Raw genomic sequence first — 27290 nt, forward strand, 5'->3', positions numbered from 1 at the left:
ATAATGCTGTTAATTATGAGTTATATTGTCATCTGTTCCAATGCTCAAAATATTTACCAACTGCATAATGTTGCTACCTCAGACACTAAACCTCAAGTATTTCAGTATGAGCTATATTTGTTGCTTTATAAAGTCTGAACGTCAGGTGGACTGAAACTGAATACCAGCAAAATTTCACCTCAGATTGCTTTTAGTCCACTCACAAGAAGATGACAGGTAAGGGCTCTGAATGAAGAGACTGCATATTCAGGTATCATACCTGGCATATTGCCAAGCAGAAAGGCAAAAGATAAGTTATCTAAACTGCAATATCACTGTCACTTGCTCTTTGTTGCAGTGCCAGAGATGTTTTAAAGGGAGATTTGGCTTTTTGAACACCTTTAATAGGCTTCCTCGGAGTTTTAATTAGTAAGAGATCCAAGCAGTAGCTGACAGCTGGCAGAATCTCTTGTCGTGAGTTAAAGTCAACCTAATTAAGATTCTGGAAGGAAAACATATTCCTTCCAACACCCTTAATCAGTCAGGCTTGGTTGGAAATGCAATATGGAACCTTTTGCCTTGACAACAGCATAACCTTGGAAGTATGGCACTTCCAAACAATAATAATGGAGTGATTTCCTCATATGGAAACTTACTATATCTTTGAAATGTATTCTCCCCCTTTCCCTTAACAAATGTTAATACAATTCTGGATTATTTGTCATACTTAAGATTTGGCATTTTATGACTGAGACATTTTGTGCTACTGGGGTCATGGACAGTGACATATAAGTTGCTCTTAAGAGGTGACAACATTTCTCCCCCCTCTCCTTCACACTTACAAAGCTATCTAGCTACTTACGGTGCAAGGGGAAATGCAACGAGAACATTCAGGTTGAGCCAGCTTTACATGGGCAAAGGGAGATCCGTCTTAATTACAAGCCAAAGGCTGTCTTGTCAGCTCTGGTTCAGTTGCCAGCATGAACCTCCAGGAGTCTGTCGTCTCTGCTTTCCGCTCTATTGTCTGGAGAGAACTGCCTCTCAGAGCAGAGAAATTCTGCCAAACTTTGCCTCTGAAGCAGTATAGATGTAACTAGTTCAAACTTTGTCCTTCTGCAAGCTTAATCCAAACTTCTAAGCAACTACCAAAAGACTGTCTGCTACTCTGAGACAGTCTACCCTTTTTCTTTTTTCCTTTACTGTTGGCCATCGATATTTATTTATATTCAAGATGCATTTTAGTTGTGAGCTCCACCCTCAGTTTCTCTTTTACACTTACCTAAAATCATTACTGCTCACAACTGGTTCCCCAGATGACCTACTCCTGCCATGACAGACTGCAGACAACTGAAGATGTCTGCTGAATACCATCTAGAAAAAAAAAAAAAAAAAAAACAGCATTGAGTTTGGTGCACAGAGGACAGATACAACTCCCAGCAAGCCCAAGCTGCACAGACGTGAAGATAGATTTAAATAAAAACTCAATCAGAATTACACTTAAAGCCTCTGCTGCATTTTTTTCTCTTCTACTGCCATTTTCTATCACGTACTTACACCTCAACAATCACTTAACACTTGTATTTACTTTCTACTCATTCTACACATGGCCTGGTTCTCCACATACAACATACAATCATTTATCTCTCTGCAAATGTAACAAGATTGCAGCCATTCTAGTATCTTCACATTTTATAGTCCTTTTAGACACTTGTAAATGACTGCAGAAGGTACAAAGCAAAGCAGTCAGGAATCAGGCCTACAGTACTTAGAGTGATTACAATGAATATTACAATAATCCCCCTCTTTGTAAAACAAAATCCTACAAAATGTGTATACACTGAGGTTAAAGCCTCTTGGAGCAGCTGCTAAGATGCTGCTTAGACTACTCAATTACACTATTAAACTGGCAGCAACCTCACAGGTGATTTGATTCTCTGTACATAAGTTGTGCAGTGCAAAGAATAAGAAGAGAATGACTTCAATAGATCTCAGGCAGCCCAGCCGGTACAGGCTGCAACCACTCTGAAAGAAGCTGCACCAGAAAACTTGTTTTGTCATGTAAATGACAAATATAATTGTTGTAGATAATATCCCAGACCTACCAGGTAATTCATGAGAGACACAGGGAGCACTTATAAAAAGTATTGGAAGCAAGGGTTCCTTATGTTGCCATTTAGTACCATGATGAAACCAGTGATAAAACTACCAGTGAAATACACAGCAGTATTATAAATATTAATACATCAAATTGGTTCAATCTTATTTATCTTTAGCTGAAAGCTTTCATACCTCCCCTAGCGAAGACTAAGAATGAGCTGCATTGTACTGATGATATATATATTGCTCTTCAGATACTCAGATGTCTGGCTACAGGGTCATGGCCAGGAAAGCTGCATTTCCTTTAAGCTACCATATTCTATAGACAAGCAGTCTCCTTGTTTTTATACTTTCAGCATTACATGTCCCCTTTCTTAAGTCAGCTAATTTTACTTCTGCCTTTTTCACTTCAGCTCAATATCCAAGTAACAGTCCCAAATCCAATGCAGTTAACATCTTTTTTTTTTTTTTTTTTTGCTTTTCTACCACTGAATTTTCTTCTGCAAATATACAGCACACAATTTATTTCCATTACCAGGACACCTTCCTTGACTTAAGCTGCTGTGGCATTCACGTTGACTACATAGTTACAGCACATTTACTTCCATTCCAGCCTCTCCACTGGAGGCGATGGCTGCCCTCCCAGCTTTAGCCCCTTTCCTTCCCTTTCTGCCCACAGATTGCTCCAGTTTCCTCTGAGCAATACCATCTGCCTGTTTGAGCTTTCCACTGTTGTCCACTTAGCATTCAAACACTTCATTTTTCAAGGACTTTTCCTGAACCCCTGGAAAATACACTTACTAGTATATGCATCTTCTTTTAGAATTAACTAAAAGACCAAAACTTAAAAAGATGATTTAGCAAACACAAGAGGACATGTAAAAATGGAAAAGTTATTGGACAGTTTCCTGATTAAAATCTATTTTTATACCCGTACAGTCTCATTGACTTAAACGTGTTATCCTTGACTTAAGAGCAAGTAAGCAATGCTCCCAGTACTAGTTAATATTACACCTCTTTTCTAGAAGGTACCACCTAAGGAAAAAAAAAAAAAAATGTTAGAGACTAACAAATAGAAAAAAAAATAGCTAAGCTTGTACCATGCAGTTATATGAAGTGTTAGTTTCATCCATGAATTTAAGCATCTTAGCCTGGAAAGTCCAATTTGAGGTCCATAACATCACTTTAACCCCATTCCATGTCTCCCAATTAACATATCCTGTTCATATATCTCTTCCATATGCTCCAGACAGAAAAACTACTTTTCTCATCTTCCTCCACACTCTCCTGAGATGCTAGCATCCAAGGCCCTGCAAACTACCAGCCAATACCAACATTATGGTCAGAAGGCTTTTAGCTATTTGCAGAAGTTGCCAAGTCACAAAATAAACTGCAATGATGCCGACATCCCCCTCGCGCAACCCAGGACCAGGGCTCAGAGAAGCAGCTCCAACCCAAGGCCAAGTGTCACCAACCTCTCTGACCCTTCTCCTCCCCAAGCAGCCCTAGTGTGGTCATTTGTGCAGCTACCCTGGTACCAAGCTGGGGTCCAGCTCGACTGAAAGAGGAACCCAGCTGAGGCTGAGGTTTTGTAACCCAGTTGATTTCCATGTCCAGCTCCCCAAAAAGCCACCTGTGCAGCTAAAGGGTTAAGGAAGGCATGGAGCAACTCCATACCAGTAGATGTTTTTGTCCAAATTTATGCCCTATCTTTGACTCATTCTTAGATAAAGTTCTACAGAAAGAGGCACAAAATGAAGATACTTGCATATTCACTGTCTGAGGAAAGAGCAATAGAAACAAAGCAATTCATCACAGCAATGAAGGGTGGTGCATATCTGCAGCCTGATGCAGGCAGACTTGGGAGGAACCACAAGGCAATTCAGAAAAGGGAATTCCTCTGGACATCAACTTAATGCAGACCAACAAAGTTCCACAAGGCAAAACAAATGCAAGCCTCTGTACCCATCCTCCCACAGTGAGGTTGTTTCTCCACTGGCTTCAAGCCTCAAGCCACCTTTCAGTGAGGTAAATAAGGCAAAAGATAACATCAGGAACACAAGACTTTTAAAGGATTATCAAATGGGTTATCAAACTAGTCAGGGACCTGCTTACTGTGCAGTTTCACCACCCAACCTCTGAGTTACCATGTGAGAGGCACCTGGGAGCTGGGCTGTGGCATGAGGAAGGGTGAACGGAGACCCTAGGTGGCACTGGCAGGGCAGGGACCTCACCAACGGGCCACAAACCACGTACCTGCAGGACTGGCAGTAGCAAGAGTCTCCCTTGAAGCTCAGTGGTCCTCAGACTGGGTCAGATCCCAGAATAACCTTAGAAATTTGGAGGAAAGTCCAGGAGACAGCCCTAGAGAGAGCTCACCTACAGCCTGACCTGCAAGTAAGAGGGCCCCAGCCTGAGGTGGGCCTGGGCAGGGTCATTAGGGCCAGCTGGGCCCATCCCACCCTCACAAAATGCAGCTTATTTCCTGAGGTACAGTTACACCTGTTACAAACTGCAGCCCCTGATTTCAAGAACATTTCAAAGTACAAAATTTTGCATTAACTCTGACTCCCTAACATTCTCAACCAAGGAGCTTGTTTTTACCTTACAGATTTGTTTCTATTTATAGTTAAAACAAACAAACAAAAAAAAGTCAGAACTTGGGTACCCTTTAAATAAACCCTAATCTAAGTCTGAAATTCTCACTGAACACCTTACTTACAAATTTCATGTTCTAAATTAACTTTCTGTACCACTACGGCTGAAGCGGCTTTGCTGTGGTGGGGTAAGCAGGCCTCCCCTCTGCCCTGCTGAGCACAACAGGGATGCTAATGGGAACATAAGCATACATGGATGAGTCTAACTTTGGTTCACAAACAAGTCAGCAGCCTGCTCAAAAGTACCCAGAGTTTTTCCATCATGTGAATCAAGAAACTAAAGAATACAGTAATTAAGAGCAAGATGTTAAGGCTATGTAAAGTACTTTAGCTCAACTTCAGTGGTGTGATGCCATGATTAGCCACGATTTAGCTCAGTGAATATTTGGATGATGTCAACAGTTTTACATTCATATTTATATTAACTAGAAGATTGGACTTGCAATATTTAGGAATGTGATGTGAAACAAATCAAAGACAAATATGAGTCTAAAGTAAACCATTTTCTAATTTAAACTGCTCTAGTGTAGAAAATATTTCCCTCACACCCCAAATTGCCATTTTTTGAACAGCACCAAAATTTTTCTCTCCTCTATAGGTTCTGGTACATTGAACTACAATATAATTTAGTCTAAATAACTTGGTATCCTGCCAGAAAAGGTGGACAAAAAACAATGCATTAGAGGTCTCTCTGCCCTGTTACATCTGTTCTGTTTCCCTGAAACAGTATGAAGGGTGAATATATGGAGTTAAATTTTTCCTCAACAGTGAGGCAATCAGTGTATTCCTTGGAGTATGAAATTTGATTACACTTATTATCTTAGCTTGCATAGCTCTGACTGTCCTTTGTGCATATAAAATATTTCAATCTTGTTAGAGATCCCGTGCAGCATTTGACTCAATAGCTTTCTCGGGCAGGAATCCTACAGGTGGGTCGTGCTACCTGGAAGTCCAGTGACCTGAATGTCAAAACATCAGATTTCATCAAGAAGAGTTTACAGTATAGGTCAAGGTGGAAGCACATGATAAAGGGACAGCCAGGGGAAGCTTTAACTGTCATTGTTAATGCAGCACCTGTTCTAGAAGTAAAATATATTTATACTCTATTCTCAGTGGCTGTCAATGCTAGTTCTTTCAGCGACACTAATTTTAACCTCAAAAACTGACAAATGATTTTATACTTGGCAGGTAGGGTGAAACAGTTAATGGAACCTAACTGAATAAGAAATCACAAAATACCTGAGATGAAGAACATGTTTTTAATTGCTTACTTCTCTCCCACCCTAGTGTCTTTCTGTGATAGATGATGTGACAGAAGAATCCTCTCTAAATTCTAAATAAATTAGGATTAGCAGAAGTGCCACTACATTCATCTTTTTCAGTAATAGTTCTTTGTTTCTTTTTGTTGCCATCCTTTGATTTTCTAGTTTATGGCATTATTCAGTTCAAGGGCTGAGATAAAATGGCTAGAAGATTAACAGATTGGAAGGAAGGGGTGAAGGCCAAGTGCTCTGACAACACGCAGATTAAGTACATTAAGCAGACATATTATCATCAAAATGTCTTCTCAAAAACAAAATTTTCTAAATTAGGCAGTGCAAAAAGATGGTGTTTCTGAATGTAGCATTGTTTGCTTTCACGTAACTGATATTGGAACATGCAATAATAAGGATTTTTATTTTTATTTTTATTTTTTTCCCCACAAAGAGCCTTAGTTTGTTGCTCATTAAAAAAGTGAGTGATAACAAAGTAAATCATTTAAGCAGTAGCAAAGGGAACCATAGCTGCTTAATACTTTTGAAAAATCATAGATATGCTATTTGCTTTTGTAAGGTGTTCCAGCAAAATAAAACCTTAGTGTTATGACAGCAGTTGGCCTGCAATATATAAATGCCATACATAAAACTATATGCCAGAATTATCTGAGTAGTACTGGTAAATACTCTCTGCAACAAAACACAATGTACTGAGTCACTGAACCACATATTACAGGAAGGTTTCATTGTTCACTACCCAATTAAGCCATATTCACCATGTTTGAGAATACAGCACTGACTCGGATGGCATTGTAATTGTAAGCTCATTTATTCGGCAAATACATTGAACACTATAATTTTTATTTGCTGCAGTACTACAAGAACACCTCAAATATCAGAATAATTATTTATCAAAAAGCATGCTGCCAAAGTTGAGAGAAATTAATTTGGAAACAAGTGGCATATTAATGAGTATGTTTCCTTTTCTATTTGTATGCCTCCAACACAATCCCAATAAGTACTTTTGAGGAAATAATTGACTTGGTCATTCAATCTGAACATGTATTTCAAAGTTATTAAACTCAGACACATGTCCACAGAATTTTTATATCGAAAGCTCAATTAAAACTGAAATACAAAATCAGTCTTCTAGTCATAATAGGTCATGCTGGCTCATGACAGTAAGAACATAACAATGTATCAGATGCTGAAGCTGAAAAACTCACCTTGTCATTGTTAGTTTTTTCTTTCTTGTTTGAGTAATTCCCATTTCAGCTGTCCATTTTTTGGTCAATTTCTGAACACCTGATGTATTAGCAACTGTAATTTCATAAAAGCTGCAAGCCTCTGTGTATGTGTATACATACATGTATGAACATATTAAAAGTAAACCCACAGGTGACACAAAACATGTCAGTAGCTGCAGGTAGTTTTGGTTACTTCTTTTTTGGTTTACCCCTATCTTTCCTGCAATCTTTGAGAACCTTAATCAAGGTTTCTTGGAAAAATTGTGCTCAGTACTTTGGTCTAGCAACAGATTTGAAGACAAAAGATCTGAAGATTGAAGAAATACAAAAAAGTTCTGAACACACCCATACATACAGGTTACTATAAATAATGGATGTTAATTATGCCATTTTGTAAATTTACACAAGGCCTTGATTATATCTAAATATCAGACAATGTAGATTCTAAATTCAAGGTAAAATACTTTAAGTTTCAGCTATTTTTTTTTTTAATGTTAAATCTAATCTTGTATGTGTCTCCTAGAGCATATGAATTTGACAACATACTACTGATGAATCTTTTTAGTTTACTTGTCACAGGTTCTAGGCTGCAACATTCAAATGTGGAATATTGAGAGTGAATACATATGGTTCAAAACTTAATAAATATTCTTTCAAAATTGTTGTGAAAAACAAGCTAATAGTGATAAGGTGGCTTCGACAGCTGAAGGATTATGAAATCAGATGATTTTAACTTCTAAACTAGAATCAAATGCTGCATGATTTTTCTTTCTCTGAATTTATGTTTGCTGCAAAAGAAAGAAATTTTCTCATGGACTTTGAGAAAATCTGAATATTTTTATTAAGCTTTATGAGGAGAAAAATAAACATTAAAAAAAAAAAATCACCCTCTATTTTGCAGATGCAAAGCCCTTGATTTCATTTACATGAAATCCTATAAAATAAGGTGATTTTTTATGAATATAAAAGATCCACAGAAATAAAATACATTGTTATGGTGACCAAGATCTATAACTCAAGTTTATAACCCCTGAAATATTTATGGTCTAGTTAGACAGATGAGGATTCATGGCAGTAAATGTAACTTGTCGTAGCTGAAGAAGTGATAAATTGTCAGAACTAACAGATAAAGCGAAATACGTCAGGTCCTATTAATTCTCAGATTTCATTTTAAGCATCAATAATTTCCACTTCTAAAGCATAAATGCAATTAATTAAACCACAATTAACTGATGTTCTCTCTGATCACACAAGATCAGCTCACCTCAGGCAGATTGTGTTCTACCCCTAATTCTAAACTGTAAAGGAAAGAATGGGAACTTTCAAACTGGGTGGCCATGGACATGCATGCTCTTTGGAGCAGCCATCCTTTTGAGTGGGTCTATACAGAGGTGGAATTTGGAGCACTGTGAATAGGCCTATTTGAGTCACACTTCCTCAGCACTCCTCATTTACCTAGTGGTTGCAACTGCCTGTTTTCACAGCCCAGTCCTGCAGCTACATTTCACTTAACATCTAAAAAAAAAACCAAAAAACTAATTTCACTGAGACCTTTGACCTCATATATGGAGATCATATTCATTCTATAATAAGGAAGTTCTTTTACTATACCCACCAACTGAAAGACAAAACATCTGAAATATTGAACAAGGAGCAGAAATAAGCCAAACCTATTAAGTAGTTCAAACAACTGGATTATTATTCTCCACTGCTTTCCTCTCTGTGTAGCCACCCAGCAGTGGGTTATCCAAACAAAACACTTTAACAGTTTTCCCCATGCTACTGTGGGTTTAAAATATCAAAATCATCCTGGTAAACAAGGCTATGGTAAATAAACATGTGTTCCACTTTATTTTGAAGCATTCATGTTCCGTTCTACTGTGTGATACATTCTAATAAAGAAATACATAAATTAGGTGGAAAATACAAAGTTACTCTAAAATGTGTTGTTTTGTGCTAGTTTTAAGATTATGTTAAGGGTATACTGATGATATTTTCTAATATAGATGTAGGAATTTACAGATTAAGCTTGAAATTCTCAGAAGTAGCCAAGTGTTCTGGGAACATATTTTTCCTTGCAATTTGTTTTCCTTAGCCAATTTGTATAGCTGTACATAGATACTCATAGAACTTGAAAATAGACAGTTTATCCATTTTGTATAATTTGAGTGGAAAACATGTTTCTTTTGGATTTATATTATTCATTTTCAACAGAAGTAACCCTTATCTGAAAAGATGTCTGTCTAGGCATCACCTGCCCAGGGATAACACTGCTTTCTACTGCTAATACAGAAGAAAGCAGAAGCTTAGTTTAGGAAAACAGTGAGGTCCAGTGATGAGGTCTGTAATGGCAGTGACCCCGAGAAACAGGTTTTGACTCCAAACAAGATCCTGCACATGTTTGAAGACAAGCAGTTTCTGTGATTGCTAGGCAGGGGGAATTCAAAATCTGTGGCAGGATATGGGGTATGTTGTTTGCAAATATTGTTGAGTAGTCCGCTTATTTTTAAAGCCTTATTTAAATTTTATTTTAAATATTACTATTACAATGAACATTTAACACGATGGAATTATATTCATAAATTTACATAGTGAAAAAAGTTTATATTCAGAGGTATCTTTTCCCAACTAGTTTTTAAATTGAGTTCATTACAGAAATGTCCTGTAACAGTCTCTGTGAATTGCAAACTTGTTAATATAACAATTTTTCTGACTCACTATAAGGCCAGTATTACAAACCAATTTTTGTATGTGGCAGCAAAATGGATTTTGTTTGGAAAATTCAAAGCAATAATATTCACATTACACACATGCACATATTTTTCCCCTTATTTTATCTCTGCCAGGAAGATCTCATCTATTCAGGATCAAATCTCTTTCCTATTTAATACAAACACAGTAATTCAAAGTTTACTCTTGAAAAATGTGAAAAAATAGGCCATAAAGTGGTCATTCAACTGTGAAACTTTTAATCAGGGAAGTGGTATCAGTTCAATACCGTCCAATGTAGTAAAATTGCTTTCCCTTCCATCAACTCTGAATTTGGCTATTTGACTTCAAAGGGACTTTTATAAAAGTTAAGGTGTCACTGGCACATGGGGCTGGAGGCACCAATCAGAAATATTACCATTGAGTAAGAAAAGGCTGAAATGGTTGAGGCCTGGAGTGGAGGAGATATCAGATACATTCCTCTCTCTGACACTAATTTACTTTCAGGCACTGGGCACATCACTTAAGGTCTCATGTTTCAATCATCATCAATGAAAAGAAAGTGAAACTTTCTTTCTACCCTTACAGATGGCCATCTCTTACCTTCAAGTACAATTTCTTACCTTATGAATTTACATTGGCATGTGTACATACACAAGGGTGGACACGTGTGATTTTTTGTGTGGTCCTTTGGGGACCCAGGAGTTGGACTCAATGATCCTTGTGGGTCCATTCCAACTCAGTAATTCTATGATTCCTTATAAAATGCATATATAAATGCTTATCTAGATATGTAAACATATAGGTAATCTCCACATGAAATACCATCTGTGGCGTGGATTCTAAGCCCTAACATTTTACAAAACAGACAACAAATAATCACAGAATTTAACTATCCCCGTGCAGGAGCAAAGGGATACAGAAACAGCAGTCTGGCAGAGTATATGGGAAAACACTTGCACTTGTGTGGGTATCTATTTTTGTATGCCTACACATTACCCTATGATTAATCTGCATTCCAGGGAAAAAGGGAATGAAACAAAACCTGACAACACATGGATAGCTTAACACTTCTGATTTTGAAAAGGGCAGGTGAACAAATCTCTTTCACTGTTGGTGTTTCAATACAAAGACATGCAACATATGAAGCAACATAATTTACTTTGACACACCATCATTATTTGTTAAGATAAATTAATAAACAGCACCTTTGGGTGCACCTGATTCATTCAGTTCCTGTCGCAGCTGATTACAATATCTGAGCTGTAATAAAACTGAGAGTGCATTAATCTATGATAGTTTCCTTTGTTTACCTAATGCAGAACAATTACTGCTTATTCATTCCACCAATCACATTTTTCTCATAAACAGTGATCATTTCTACCTCTTGCTTACAGTGTTAAAATGAAAAGGGTCATTACTCACATTTTATTTTTGCCCAAAGCTCTTAGTTACTGTGAAATAGAGGAGTTGTGGTGATTTAAATATGTAACATATAGTCTAACTAATCACATTTGTTTGAAAGATCTATGATTAGCAATATTAAAACAAAATCACAATGTCTGAATGTTCTATAAATTTAATCTTAGAATGTTCTACCCTCCAAAATAATGATATTCCAATAACGTATGTATACAGCAGACAACTTCTCATCAGTTTGAGTATTATAAATAAGAGTAGCATTTGTGAGTCATTAGTATTCCACTCCAGTAGCATTGCCCTTTACAAAATGTGCTCAGGTCATCCTAATTCAATTTCTCACTTTTTGTGTGCTGTGAAAATAAAAATACTTCAAGTTGATCTTTTAAACTGTCTTTGATTACCATCCTCCAGTGGGATATTTCAGATTTCTTTTCCAATTGCTACTGTACATTATTACCCAGTATCCCTCCTTCTCTCACATTTTATTGCTACTACATTTTGGTTCTGGTGCAGGAATACTCTCCTGTAGTAGACATATAATTATGTTAACCAGCACCTTCCACAGGGACCGACATTGCCTTTGCTTTATCCTATCTAATCTTCATTACAGGGGCAATATTCTATTTTCTGTGGTTATTTCACATCATTCTAGCAACTTCAAGAATATGTTTTTATACTTTGTATAAATATATATATATATATATACTTTGTATATACTTTGCCATCATTATTTGCTATGAAAGAGAAGCAAATGCTTACTGCATATAGAAATCAAGTCCATAGGGTTAATTTAAGCCCCAGCAGAATTTAGCATCAATATAGCCATTGACTTCAGTCAAAAAATAAATAAAAATCATTTTCTCTACATTATTTATGCTTAAGATCTTTATTATGTCTGCTGAACTTTTCCCTGCTTATACAGGCTTCACTATAATAGAGATCAGTGGTGTGAACGCAAGATTGGCTGGCAGGAATCCCTTAGTTCTATTACTGCTACTGATGTTCCCACTGTGTCTTTTGATAAGTTAATGAAGTTTAATTTAGTAGGAGCTGTGGGTGCTAAACATACTGAAAATCCCACCATTTTTCATAGGGAGCCCAATTATGGTTTAAATCACCTAACTTCAGGTGGCTACGTCCCCTGCACCACTTAGAAATTCCAAGCAGTAGGCTCACAGTTGCACTATCAGGATTAATCTGTTAAAGCAAAACAATTTGGTAAGCATCACTATCCTACAGAACCACTTACACATAAACCTTATCTCAGACCTTCTGTGGAGCCTCTGAAGCCATAATAGGTGACAAGAACAAAGATTTTTGATCAGGCAGGCAGCTGCCTTCTATACACTTTGGCGTCTGATTATGAATAAACCATAATAATAATAATAATAATAAATAAAAATAATAATAAAACAACTGTTTTGATTAATATTTATTGGAAGCATATAAAATCATTTCAACTATCTAAACACTCTTACGGCTTTTAATTGCACAATAAGAATGTCTTGTACTCATTAACAGATTTTAGCTGCAGAATACCTCTGTGATTCTTCTCTGAAGCCCAAAAAGCAAGGAAATAGGTTTGGGAAGATCAAACAATTTTGTAGCTGTTGCCCAGGCAGCTTTCAGCCCATGATGAAGAGGGAACCAGTGGTTCCCTTCCGAGCAGCTCTCCTGTGTGTCACACACCTAGGCCAGCTCAAAAGCCTTGCATGCTCACCCTCTGTAAAAAAGACAGCACGTACTTTTGATGTGCTAGTGTGGTACAATACCACTGGTGGGAGGCTCAGATATAAAAGGATTGAACAGATGTTCCTTTTACGTATCTTTGCTAGAAAGTCAATATTTCATGGCACTGGTGCTCGGCCCACTTCTCTTACATTTAATTAAGAAATGCTGAAACGTGGGGAAAGGGCCCGGTCCCAAGCCCAGTGAAGTCAATGGAATGACAACTAGTAAGATGGGCTTTGCATTAGGTGCTAAGTGCCACATGGCGTATAGACTGTCTACACAATCACTATAATTTCAGAAAATAACAGACACTTTGAAGACTACAGAGCTTCCTGTGTTTAAAATAAAAAATAATAATAATAATAAAAAAAAATTTGCTTCTAAGTCCGTTTAAGCTTCTTAACTGAATCAAAAGAAAGGAAAATGAAACTCACAAGAGAAAAGAGGCAATCAAAAGATTTTTGAAAGAATTAAATATTAGTAAGGGATGATATGAGGGAGTACAATAAAGCTGCAAAGTTTGAAGTTTTACCTGCTGTCTGCCATTAGGTGCATGATTACTTCCTGCTATCTGACATTGGAAAGAGATACTTTGAGGGAAGAAAAGGCATTTTTGTAATCCTAACCATCACTCTTATTGTTATTATTAAACCCTCGCACAAGGGAAATCCGATTGGGTCTTTGAAAAGCAAAGACTATATTAACGAGGGATTTCACTTTGCAAAAGTAAAGCCTGTAAACATGTGTGACAAAAGGTAGGTAATAGAGTCAAATACAAACCAACACTGAAAAAAAAAAAAAAGAAATCTCATGCCATTATTCTAATTATTGCTTTCCTGGATGTAAATTGCAAGCAACTTTTACAAGTTTTGTATGACTGTCCCAAACACACTGTGCAGTCCCAAACACACTGTTGTCAAAATTTGCAGATGGGGCTGGGCCAAGGCTGTTAAGTTTATTAACAAACTCTCTCCTAATATTCGGGTAGTTAAATGTTATCTGTGAATAAATGTATAAGAAATGCATACGGGAAACATATTCCTATGAATCTTTTGTAGAAACAACAAGAAGGAATGCTTCTCACCGAACATAAAATGTTGGTGTCATGCCAAAGGAAGAGGAGAGGAACAGAGGCCAAACAGATACACGTAGGTCAAGATTTGGCAGGTGTGAATTGTATGGGGCAAATTTTTCAAGCTACCTTGAGTTTCATACCATGAGGAGCTAGATTTTCAGTATTTGTCTTGACAAAAAACAAACAAAAAAACAAAAACTAATCTTATAAGTATAACTGAGCAAGAGTAAAATCGTAAAATCTTTATTATGAAATATTATCATTCAATTGTAATTAGAAGGTAAATATATAGATTAAGTATCAATGACATTTGAAATGGTTCTGCTAATGAAGGCACTATGAAGTACCTCAAAATAACTGTATGCAATAGCTGTTAGTATTCAGAGTTTCAAAGGAGATCTCCACATTATTATGGTTGGTATTTTACTGGGAACAATTGTGAAACCAGTAATTGTATATATTTTGGATCAATAATTGTTCTCCCCAGTACTGCTGAGAAACTGTCAGTTCCATGTTCCCTAGAATGTAACCTCGATCAAAAGATACAATAATAACATTGATTTCAAATCCAAAAATCCAATTGTTAGTTTTCCAATAAACTCCTAACATAGCAGCGGCTAATTTTCCTCCATGAAGCATATTTTGACTTTTTTTTTTTTTTTTTTTTTTGTGGCTGCATCTTATGTTTTTTTTTTTTTTATTATTATTATTAATAGAAAGAACACATCTTACAGCTTCTTTCCTCCTTGTTTTCATCTAATATTTTGTATACATATCCATTGACCTTAATAGCAGCCTTTTCCCCTTCATTTATTTAATGCTGCATTAATTTAACCTTAGCTTGAGAGAAAGAAATCCTTTTACAGTCCAGACAAGAAGTCTGAATAAATCGGTACAGCAAGTGTAAAGTCCACAGGGTGATCTCTAAGCGTAGATAATGCTTTCTATTATAAAATACAACTATGAAGTACTTATACGAAAAAGCTGTACTAAATTTTAACAGTACTACACAGTTGCAAATCTATATTTTAAAGTGCTGGGATGTTTTCTGCTACCAAATAAATTTTTATCTGTGAAATAGAAATACTGCTTTAGAAGCCCATAAATATGGGCTTTCCTTGCCTGGGAAGGTTATGAGATTTATCTTAATATGAATTGTAGGTTAGCAGCAATGACATACTGTAACTTACCACGATTAGGTGAAGTTAGCAATATGCCAAAGAACTGCTTTCTTGTATTATATGAGTCCTCTTTGTGGGAAGGTATGAAAAATAATATACATATACATATTATATATAACATATGAGAAAAAAGAAGCCTACAATATTCTATTTTTTTCCAACACTTCAAAATAAATCTACCCCATTCCATATTTCAGGGTCGTCCATACTGATTATGGGAAGGGATATAAGTAGCAAATGTTATTTAAACTATTATTCACGGAGAATTCACAGGAACTTCATTTTTTTTTTTTTCTTTTTTTCTTTTTTTCATACTTATTTCACTCTTCTATCATTGTTAAAAATGGTCTGTACGTTCAATAACATTTCTCATCCAGCAACCTCAGTATGTATGTTGTAAAGATGAATGGATGAGGTGCTTAGAGTTAATGATCTGTATCATATTGCATCCATTTAGCTAAAGATATATAATCCTACACAGTTTTGTTTATATTGACTCTTACTCAATAACTACATCTTCAAAAGGCCATCGTGCTACTCTGACAGGTTAGAAGATGAAAATAAATAAGACAATAAACTCAACTTTCTGTTTTTTAGATAAACTCTAGAGAATATTTGATAGTTTTACTTCTTACATTTTATAGTGATAATAGTTATGTATCGCCAAATTACAGTTACATTGCCTTTCATCACTTCAACTTTATTTCTGCTTTGGAAACATTTGTAGTTCATATGCTTTTGCTAGCATAAACATATATTCTGTATCTGAGTGTGCACGCGTATGAATATTCTGAATAAACACGTCTTATTTCAATTACTTCTATGCATTCCTATAAACTGCATCCTTTCTTGTCCATGGAATGACAGTCACCTCAAAGCAACTGCTATCAGTGGCAGATGAAGTAATTTTAAATAAAATAACTATAAAAAGTTTTATATAGTATTAGGTATAGCCTTTGGACCATGAATGAATTAACATGTTTCCGGAGCTCAGTGGTGTTCTCTGTTCTTGCGTATTGCTAGCTTTGGGGATTATCCTGTTATGTCTGAAGTCACCTGAGGAAAAGTTACTGATAACTCAAGTTCCTTAATTTTTCAGCTAGGCTGGATCAACAAAACTTGACTTGATATACTACATTTAGATCAAATTTAAAATAATGCTAGAAAGTGAGGAGTGATTTTCATTTTCTGACTTGCCTAATTTTTGATTTATCTTTATCATCTGCAAAATAATCTCTAATCTGTACTTCACTAATCTTAAACAGATATTTTAAGGGCAGAGATACCTTGCTAGTGTAATCAATGTCAGGTTTAAATATAAGTTATATTTTAAAACTAATTGACCTGTTCTCCACAATCTATGGTAAAATATTTAAATTTTTCACATAACAACTTTCAGGTGCTGAGCATGTGAACACCAACATACCTCAAGGCAGTGTAGAACAAACTGACAGCAGAGTCCTGAATATACATTTATGGCTCAGCTGTGCTCTCAGTAGCATCAATACCAGCACCCTTGGCGTTATGGCAGGCAGAAATTTTAGTAAAATGTTGAGTTAGAAAATGCCTTGGTATGTATAATACAGTGCAGAGGAGATGGTATTTATTATTATTATTATTATTATTAGTGAAAAATTGTATTATACCAGAGAATTACATTTTTTTTTAGGGAATCCACAAGCACATGAAGGAAAAACTTGTTGATCTAACCTAAAGGGATTTTGAAAAGCTGTTTTATCAATGTTGACCACTGAAGATTTAAGAGCAAGTAAATTCTAGGGTGAGAGGAGAAATCCACAGATTAATATCTAAGTGATAACAAAAGGTCACTTTCCATACCATGTGGGAGGGTGTTAGCAAGGGATATCTACAAACATGTTTAAGAGAATCAGTTTCCTTCAACATATTTATTAATGATTCAGGAAGGGCCTAAGCAGTGGAACGATAATGTTTGCTGATAGGAAACTTTATTGAGGACACTAAAGACAATATGTGCAAAGAGCTACAAAGCACCTTATATAATAGAGTGACTGAAAGATAAAATGGCAGATAAAATTCAGCTTTCATAAATCCAAAGGTACATCCAAAGCCAAAACATTCATTGGTCACAGTCAACACAGGTTCATGAGGGGAAAGTCCTGCTTAATGTAATTAATTTCCTTTATGGCAAGGTTACCCACCTAGTTGACCAAAGGAAGCCAATCTTTATGGATTCAGCAAAGCTTCTGATACTGTTTCTCACAGTATTGTGCTGGACAAGATGTCCGGTACACAGATAGATTAAATACATAGTACAGTGGGTGAACAACTGGCTGATGGGTTGAATTCAAAGGGTTATTATAAGTGGGGTTACATCATAGTGGCAGCAAGTCATTAGTGAGGTTCCCAGGGCTCCATGTTAGGGCCAGTTCTCTTTAATATTTTTATAAAAGATTTGCATGTAGGACTTAAATGTTCACTAAATAAGTTTTCAAACATAACTAAATTAGAAGGAGATGTTGACTCCCTGGAGGGTACAGAGGCCTTCCTTGCAGAGAGTTCTTGACAAATTAGAGGGCTGGGCAATCCCCAACCACATAAAAATTAACAAAAGCAAGGGCTGGATTATTCTTCTGGGACAGGCCAACCCTGGATATATGTACAGGCTGGAGGACAAGAGGCTGGAGAGCAGCCTCACAGAAAGGGATCTAGGGGTTCTGTCCAATGGCAAATTGAACATGAGTCAGCAGTGTGCCCTGGCAGCCAGGAGGGCCAACTGTAACCTGGGGTGCATCAATCATGGCACCGCTAGACAGTCAAGGGGAGCGACTGTCCTGCTGTGCTCTGGTGCAGCCTCACCTTGAGTACTGTGTGCAGTTTTGGACACCACAATATAGGAAGGACATAAAAATATTAGAGAGGGTCCAAAAGAGGGCAACAAAGATGGTGAGAGGTCCAGAGGAGCGGCTGAGGTCACTTGGATTGTTCGGCTGAGAGATGAGAAGACTGAGGGGAGGCCTCACGGCAGCCTTCAGCTTCCTCATGAGGGGAGCAGAGGGGCACACACTGATCTCTTCTTTCTGTGAACCAGAGATAAGACTTGAGGGAATGGCATGGAGCTGCATCAGGAAAAGTTCAGGCTGGATATTAGGAAAAGGTTTTTCACTGAGCAGGTGGTTAGGGACTGGAACAGGCTCCCCAAGAAAATGGTCACAGCCCCCAAACCTTCTGGAATTCAAGAAGCATTTGGACAATGCTGTCAGACAGATGGTTTGATTTTGGGGTGGTTCTGTGTGGAGCTAGGAGTTGGACTCCTTGATCTTTGTGGATCCCTTCCAACTTGGGATATCCTATGACTCTATTATTCTAAAAAATGTACATAGAGGAAAAAAGATTTTTAATCATATGCATAGACTGATGCTTCTAAATTAGCCAGTACTCAGAAAAGAAATAAAAATGTCGTTGTGAGTAGCCAATGAAAGGGTTAGCTCAAAAAGGGCAAGAAGATAAGAATTGCTAGAAAATAAAAAAAATATAGTTTTTTGCCGAAAGAGTTGGCTTTTGTCAGTTATTTACATCATTATTATTTTTTTTTCAATGATGCTTTGTGATTTTGATCACAAATTTTGCTGTGTTTAGTGATGGATTGCATCATGTTAGACATTATGCTTTAGGCTTTTATTACATAACAGTTGTTCCACCCAAAGAGCAGCACAATTCTTGAGCAGTGCTACACCAACATTTATGCTACTGCAGAATAAATTCTGCTTGCTTATATATTCTGCTAAAAAATGTGTGTCATGTTCAGTTATGCTTATGTCATTTTAAAAATATTTCATAAAATTTTATGATTTGATACTTTTTTTTTTTTTTTTGGCTGGACTTTAGAGTTTGATTTAAATCCCAGCGAGTAAATGTAGGGCAACAAAGACATAAGGAGAGGGAGAGGCTTGTGCTGTCAGGAACTTGGACTGTGACTTTGTTTTCTAGTAATTAGCCCTGGAGCAGTGGCTGAATATTATGTTAAAACTTCTATCTGTTCACAGTGATATCAATCTAGAAAACAGCTGACAAGCAGCAAAGAGGAAATACAGCTAAAATGAGAAAAATCTATATGCTGATTTCTGAACTTATACACATAGAGCCATTAGCAATTCATATTGAAAATTTTATCATGCACAGACATCCTTAATATTACTTACATATGTTACAGATGAAGGAGAGAAGAAAGAAATTTAATTTGCCCACAGCAGAAGATTTCAGAAGCATAAATATATATATTTTTACTTCAAATTTTGGTATAAAATGAAACAAAATATTTATGTCTGTATATCTATATTACCTCTACATTTTTTGAATAAATATTATGCCAAGGAATATATCAATATTGCAGATTCTAGTCTATACCAGTCTATCGCTACAACTGCTGGCTAGTTTTATTTGAATGTTACTGTATCATCAGACTATGGCTCAATTACAGTTATATACATAAATATAGCTGTTGCCTGGCATTTAGAATACTCTCGCCTTATGTTCATCGACTTTTTGCTGTCAACTACTACTCTATGTCCTTGCAGCTCCCCCCCAAATTATTACAGTCAACATCACCAATGGCTTTCTGCTGCTTCTATTTCTAATTTTAGCTTCAAGTTTAACATTTTGTTGCTTTTCACTCATCTCCATAGACTGAATAGAAGTCATGAGGCTTCTTCCTGAAAAGTCCTCTGGAATTACCCTTTTCACTCTCCACAAACTAACATATACACCCCTTCTCCTCTCAAACTGGAATCATTGTTATCTCCTCATCTGAGGTCAAGATATCTGGAACCTCATCCTTTAAAGCCTACTCTAAACACTGTTCTGAAGATCATAATCTTGCTTGCTTATTGAACTAGATAACACAGTTTATATCCTCCTCAATCTTTGTTTACCACTGCATGAAATAAATGTTTCTGGTCTTTATTACAATGCCTCTCAAAGCTGATCTCCTTGCAGCCTATTATGTTGTTTCTAGAGAAATTCTGAATGTAGTGATACTAAAATAGAATAGAATAGAATAGAATATCCTGAGTTGGAAGGGACCCTTAAGGATCATCAAGTCCAACTCTCGACACCGCACAGGTCTACCCAAAAGTTCAGACCATGTGCCTAAGTTCACAGTCCAATCTCTTCTTAAATTCAGACAGGCTCGGTGCAGTGACCACTTCCCTGGGGAGCCTGTTCCAGTGTGCAACCACCCTCTCTGTGAAGAACCCCCTCCTGACGTCCAGCCTAAATTTCCCCTGCCTCAGCTTAACCCCGTTTCCGCGGGTCCTGTCACTAGTGTTAATGGAGAAAAGGTCTCCTGCCTCTTGACAACCCCTTACGAGGAAGTTGTAGACTGTGATGAGGTCTCCCCTCAGCCTCCTCTTCTCCAGGCTGAACAGGCCCAGTGACCTCAGCCGTTCCTCGTACGTCTTCCCCTCCAGGCCTTTCACCATCTTCGTAGCCCTCCTCTGGACACTCTCCAACAGTTTCATGTCCTTTTTATACTGTGGTGCCCAGAACTGCACACAGTACTCGAGGTGAGGCCGCACCAGCGCAGAGTAGAGCGGGACAATCACCTCCCTTGACCTACTAGCGATGCCGTGCTTGATGCACCCCAGGATACGATTGGCCCTCCTGGCTGCCAGGGCACGCTGCTGGCTCATATTCAACTTGCTGTCTACCACGACCCCCAGATCCCTCTCTTCTAGGCTGCTCTCCAGCGTCTCATCGCCCAGTCTGTACATGCAGCCAGGGTTTCCCCGTCCCAGGTGCAGGACCCGGCACTTGCTCTTATTGAACTTCATGCGGTTGGTGATCGCCCAGCTCTCCAACCTGTCCAGATCCCTCTGCAAGGCCTTTACGCCCTCATTTGAGTCCACAACTCCTCCAAGTTTGGTGTCATCAGCAAACTTGCTCAAAATACCCTCTATTCCTACATCCAGATCATTTATAAAAATATTGAAAAGTACCGGCCCTAAAATGGAGCCTTGAGGGACCCCACTGGTGACCGCCTGCCAGCCTGACGCAGCTCCATTTACCATAACCCTTTGGGCCCTGCCCGTTAGCCAATTGCTCACCCATCGTATGATGTTTTTATTTAGCTGTATGGTGGACATTTTGTCCAGTAGGATCCTATGGGAAACCGTGTCAAAAGCCTTGCTGAAGTCCAAAAAAATCACATCAGCTGGTTTCCCTTGGTCCACCATACGGGTGATCTTATCATAAAAGGAAATCAGGTTAGTTAGGCAGGACCTACCCTTCACAAACCCATGCTGGCTGGGACCAATGACTGCTTTGTCCCCCAGGTGCGCCTCAATAAGTCCGAGAACCAACTTCTCCATGATTTTACCAGGCACTGACGTGAGACTGACAGGCCTGTAATTGCTAGGGTCTTCTTTCTGACCCTTCTTGAAAATTGGCACAACATTTGCCAGGTTCCAGTCTACTGGGACCTCTCCAAATTCCCAGGATCGTTGAAAAATAATTGATAGAGGTTCCGCGATGACATCCGCCAGCTCTTTCAGCACCCGGGGATGAATCCCATCCGGACCCATGGACTTGTAGGGATCGAGGTGGAGTAGCAAATCCCGCACACGTTCAGGGTCAGTTGGGAGTTTGTCATCCCCACCGTCCCGGTCCTCCAGCTCAGGGCACCCTGGGTCCCGAAGCCCATCATCGGCATTGAAGACAGAGGCAAAGAAGGCGTTAAGCGTCTCTGCTTTGCCTACGTCATCGTCTGTGAGGAGACCTTCCCTATCAAGGAGCGGCCCTATGTTTTCTTTAGTTCTCCTTTTTCCATTTACATATCTAAAAAAACCCTTTTTATTTTCTCTCACAGACACAGCCAGCTTCAACTCTAGCTGTGCTTTGGCCACTCGAACTTTCTCCCTACAAACACGAACAGCATCCCTGTATTCTTTCCATGACGCCTGGCCCTCCTTCCAGTAGCGAAACACTCTCTGTTTCCGCCTAATCTCCATTAGAATGTTCCTGGTCAGCCACGCCGGCTTCCTGCCCCGCCTGCCTGACTTGCGATATTTTGGAATTGCCTTATCTTGTGCTTCTAGGAGGCATCGCTTAAAGAGTGACCAGCACTGGTGGACATCGAGGCCTTCAAGAGCAGTTTCCCAGGGGACCTTACTGACTAGTTCCCTGAGCAGCCTGAAGTCCGCTTTCCCCATATCTAGGGATGAGGTTTTGGTGGCACTTTTCCTTCTGTCACCATAAATGTTGAACTCAACCACTTCATGGTCGCTATGACCGAGGCGGCCACCAATCACCACATCTCCCACCAGACCCTCTCTGTTTTCTAGCAACAGGTCTAGGAGGGCACCTTTCCTAGTTGGCTCCGTTAGCACCTGTACCAAGAAGTTATCATCTAGGTGCTTCATGAACCTCCTGGACTTGCTCGTGTCAGCCGTGTGGCACTCCCAGTTAACGTCCGGCAAGTTGAAGTCCCCCATAAGGACAAGGGGAGTTAATCTCGAGGCCTCTCTTAGTTCTGTAAAGAATAATTTATCGGCGCTATCATCCTGGCCAGGCGGTCTGTAATAGACTCCCACAACTACATCCCCTTTATTCGTTCGTCCCTTGATCCTTACCCAGAGGCTCTCAACTTTGCCATCGCCAACCTGAAGTTCCACACAGTCCAGCCCCTGCTTCACATACATCGCCACCCCACCACCTCGCCTACCCTGCCTGTCCCTCCTGAAGAGCCTGTAACCATCTATCGCAACACCCCAGTCACAGGACTCATCCCACCAGGTTTCGCTTATGCCGATGATGTCGTAGTTGCGGGACTGGGCCAGGACTTCTAGCTCATCTATTTTATTCCTCATACTGCGTGCGTTTGTGTAAAAGCACTTCAGGTGCGTCTCCTTACACTCAGCACCTTGTGGATCTGACCAAAGGACCCCACTGGCACACAGCCCCTCTGATTCTAGCATACCATCCCTTAGGTCTTCACCGGCTCGCCTGGTTTTAGCCCCTTCCCCCTTCGACTCTAGTTTAAAGCCCTATCTATCAGCCCTGCCAACTCCTGACCTAAGATCCTTACCCCTCTCCGAGAGAGGTGCATCCCATCCGGTGCCATCAGGCCCGGTGTAGCATAGACCTTCCCATGATCAAAGAAACCAAAATTCTGCCGGTCACACCAGTCTCGAAGCCACGAGTTTATGTGAACAGTACATCTTTCAGCTTCGATCCCCCCTATCGGAAGGACAGAGGCAAACACCACCTGCGCCCCTGATCCTCTAAGTAGTCGCCCCAAATCCCTAAAGTCTCTTTTGATCGCCTTCAGACTTCTCGTTGCTACTTCATCGCTACCAGCCTGAAAGACCAGTAGCGGGTAGTAGTCAGTGGGCCGTACCAGGCGCTTGACTTTCTTGGCAAAGTCTCTCACCCGAGCCCCAGGGAGGCAACAGACTTCTCTGCGGGTTGGGTCCGGTCGGCATATCGGTCCCTCTGTCCCTTTCAGGAGGGAGCCCCCCATAACAATAGCCCTTCTTTCTTTTTTGAAGGATGATGTGGCAATGCGACGTGTAGGTCGCATTGTCTTAGGCGCCCCCTCCAACTGGGACGGGTGTTTGTCTACTTTGTCATTTAGATTGTCTTGCTCTAGTCCTTCATATCGATTATTTAAGGGTAGATGAGAAGGTGAGGTGGGCAGAGAGAGGGCTCGCCTACCACCCCGAATAGGCACCTGCCTCCATTCCCCCCCTTGATCTAGGTCTCCTCCCGCTGCCTGGCTGGAGGAGCGAACCTCCGTCTTCTGCGTAACAGGAGACGCCTGTGCCGTGGCAGTCTCGTGAGCCTGCCTCAGAGAGGGTAGAGCGCACCTCCACCAGTCAATTTCCCTCTCTGATTCCCTGATGCTCCTGAGCCTGTTCACCTCCTCCCGGAGCTCCGCTACCTGGCTGAGCAGTTCTTCAACCTGGGCACACCTCCCACAGGCATACCCACCACTGCTGTCAGAGACCGACAGAAGGCTGGGGCACACTCTGCAGCCCAGGACCTGGACGGCTGCGTGTTTCCCCGAGCCCTCCGTCTGAGTAGCCACACTGGTGACCGTGGCTGGAGATGCCTCACGAGATGCGGAGGCCACAGTTTTCTGCCTGGTCGATACCATGGTCAGGTTCTACGCAAGCAGGTTACAAGCAGGTTAATGCCAAAGAGAGGCGTATCATTACAAAAAGCTAAATAGGTGGACTGATAAAGAAAAGCTGAATAATCAAAAAGGAAAATGCCTTAAAGATTCAAAGAGTGCTTTAGAGGGAAAAATTTGAAAACAATTAAGGAAGATTAAAAATTACAGAAGGAAACAGCCTGGAGGAAAACATAACCGCTATAAAAGATTGACTGAAAGACATGAAAGAGGAAGGGAAAAGAAAGCAGAGAAAAATAAATATATATATAGAAACAGTGAGCTTGTTATAGCTCTCTTGTTTTATGGAAGGTTTAGCTTTATTCCACAGTTTGCCATCTCTCATTTTTATGTTGGATTTAGCCAATATCAATAAAACATGAGACTGTTTTTCTGGCCCTTGACCAGAGGCAGCTGTGACATTGGCACTTATGCCCCTGCAAACGGAAAGTGCTGATATATTGAGGCTGTGAGCACTGCTCCTTTCTAGGTACCAACATTTCCCTGCCTACAGAGGTGACTGCTGGGAGGCTTCACCATTTTAACCACCAGCACTTAGGCAGAAACCTGTAATTGTGGAAATTGCCACGCTCTCTTTGATTTACAGCAATTTTCTCATATATATATATATTTATTATTATTTCTATGTTCCCCCCTCCCTGTCCCCACACATACTAAACAGGAAGAGTGAACAGGTACTGCTGGAGTTACCTCAACAAAAGAGGAAGATGCAAACATGCTGATTCTTAATTATGCTAAACTTTTTCATAGCCTCCTAGAACATATGCCAACTCCTGTCAGGGTGGCGCAAAAGAAGCTTATACTTGTCAATGTTTTCCAGGATCTTCTGTCAGTCACAGAAGGTATAATGGGCTTCCCCAGGAAGTAAATGGATATACTCAGGCTTCATTTCCTCACTTTAGAAGTAGACAGTAAAGGAAACATGTAATTTCAGAAATCTCTAAAACATGTTCTAGTTTTTTATATTGGCACCTACGTTGCTTTGGAGAAAATAACTTCTATCAGAACCACTTGGTTCTGATAGAAAACTTTTACCTGTAAATGAGTTTATACCTGACTTCACTATTTTAAAATGTATATGCCTCTAAGGTAGAAGACGTAAAATCTGAAATTATTATTAAAACCCGTAGCCACAGGGGAAAAAAAAATAGAATTGGACTTCAGTGCTGGAACTTTAACCTATCAGAATTACATCAGGCTCAGGTTTTCACACTGGCAAATGACATGCTATAGCATGCTGAATGGAATTCTTTATCTAACAGTGACACCTGAGAGGGATAAATTACAAAATGATTTTCAAGTCCAACTACTGAAAAAAACTGTCTCCACTTGTGTTAGTCACAGTTCACAAGTAGGAGCAATTTTACAATTTTAAACTTTCAGTGACATCTTCTTTTAATTTTTTTTTTTTTTTTTAACCTGTCTCCTAGAGTTTTTTGTACTATGTTGTTGCCAGAAGACTTACACTTTAAATGTCAAAGTCTATCAGGAATGAAAATGTTCCTGTGGGAAGGTGAATCAACTCATGTATTAATCACTAAAGAAATATGACAGAAGGAAAACCTTCATATTTAAAGAAAACTAAATCTATGGCTATCAATAAAATAAATGCTGAGTTCCAATGTTTAAGTCATAGCAGTACGTAACAGGACTGATCATACAAGCAAAGACAAGAGCAGGAAGAAAATGTTCAGATGGGCTATTAAAAGCAAACAACAAGGTTAATAAGGCAGACTGACTTTAACTTATGACAACAAAAATAGTGATAATTAATAAACCAAGTATCATCATACAGGGTGAAATTAAGATATATATTTTTTAATATAAGGAATATTGTTCTTACAACTTCCATTGCTTGTTTGTTGTTTAAATGGTTTAATATGCTAAAAAGGCAATCACTGTTTCTCAAGGATTGATGTAGCTATGAAGAGAGGCTCTTAAGGAAGATTATTCAAGTTAAAAGGTACAATGTCACTGAAACATTGTGGTAGTACTAGAGTACTGAGTATAGTTTCTAGAATTGATTAAAATTTGTTCTCCCGTCATTATCTAAAATTTACTGTTTTTCAGTTCAGCACAAACTGAAGCAGACCAATAAGTATTCACACTGTTTTCACAAATGGCTAGTTTCACTAAAGAAACTTCAGTACATTTTGGAAAATGAATTACTGTCTGATGTCATTACTATATAATAGCCTTCTCATGTCCTAGATTGCTTATAGTGTTTGGTAATACTGCTTACTGTACGTTTGATAAACACTACTGCATTTGAAAGACTAGGTATTTCACATCTATTAATGACTAATTATTCCTGGAAATCATATAAATATCTAATATAAAATAGAGTGTCACAATTCATATAAATTAGCATAACACATAGAAATATTTTAATTGGCTTTACTCATTAACAAAGAGTGGACTGAATCCTGAATATTGTTATGAAATCATAACTGGAGCTAGTCATCAATATCAGGTTGATACAATATTATTCCATCGTAACTTTTAGTAAATTCATGCCAGTTTAGATTAACTGTGCCAAGAGGCAGTGTTATTAACTGCTCTCACAAGCTATATTTGAGTTGCATATATAAACCTAAGATATTACTTAGAAGTCACAGGGAAGTTGGACATCTAGGAAATGTTACTTCAGTGGGTCTAGATTTGTGTTTGAACATTTTATTGAGTAGAGATCATTCCCTTTGTCATGGTCTAAAATAAAACATTTCTGAATCCAGCCAAAAATGGCTTCAGCCTTTTTTTTTTTTTT

The 27290-nt window shown here is 38.8% G+C and overlaps 2 long non-coding RNA genes across 2 annotated transcripts in view; one reads left to right on the top strand and one right to left on the bottom strand.

The window, feature by feature from the left end:
* The window catches only part of LOC118170736, a 319869-nt gene that overhangs the window by 179301 nt on the left and 113278 nt on the right, over window positions 1-27290 (bottom strand). The window lies entirely within an intron of this gene.
* LOC118170737 overlaps window positions 19768-27290 on the top strand; it is a 120871-nt gene continuing 113348 nt past the window's right edge. The window contains exon 1 of the long non-coding RNA XR_004752856.1: window positions 19768-19779. This is a non-coding gene — a long non-coding RNA (uncharacterized LOC118170737). The remainder of the gene's footprint in view (window positions 19780-27290) is intronic.

Source organism: Oxyura jamaicensis, chromosome 8 (genome assembly GCF_011077185.1).
Source record: "Oxyura jamaicensis isolate SHBP4307 breed ruddy duck chromosome 8, BPBGC_Ojam_1.0, whole genome shotgun sequence".
Lineage (NCBI taxonomy): Eukaryota > Metazoa > Chordata > Aves > Anseriformes > Anatidae > Oxyura > Oxyura jamaicensis.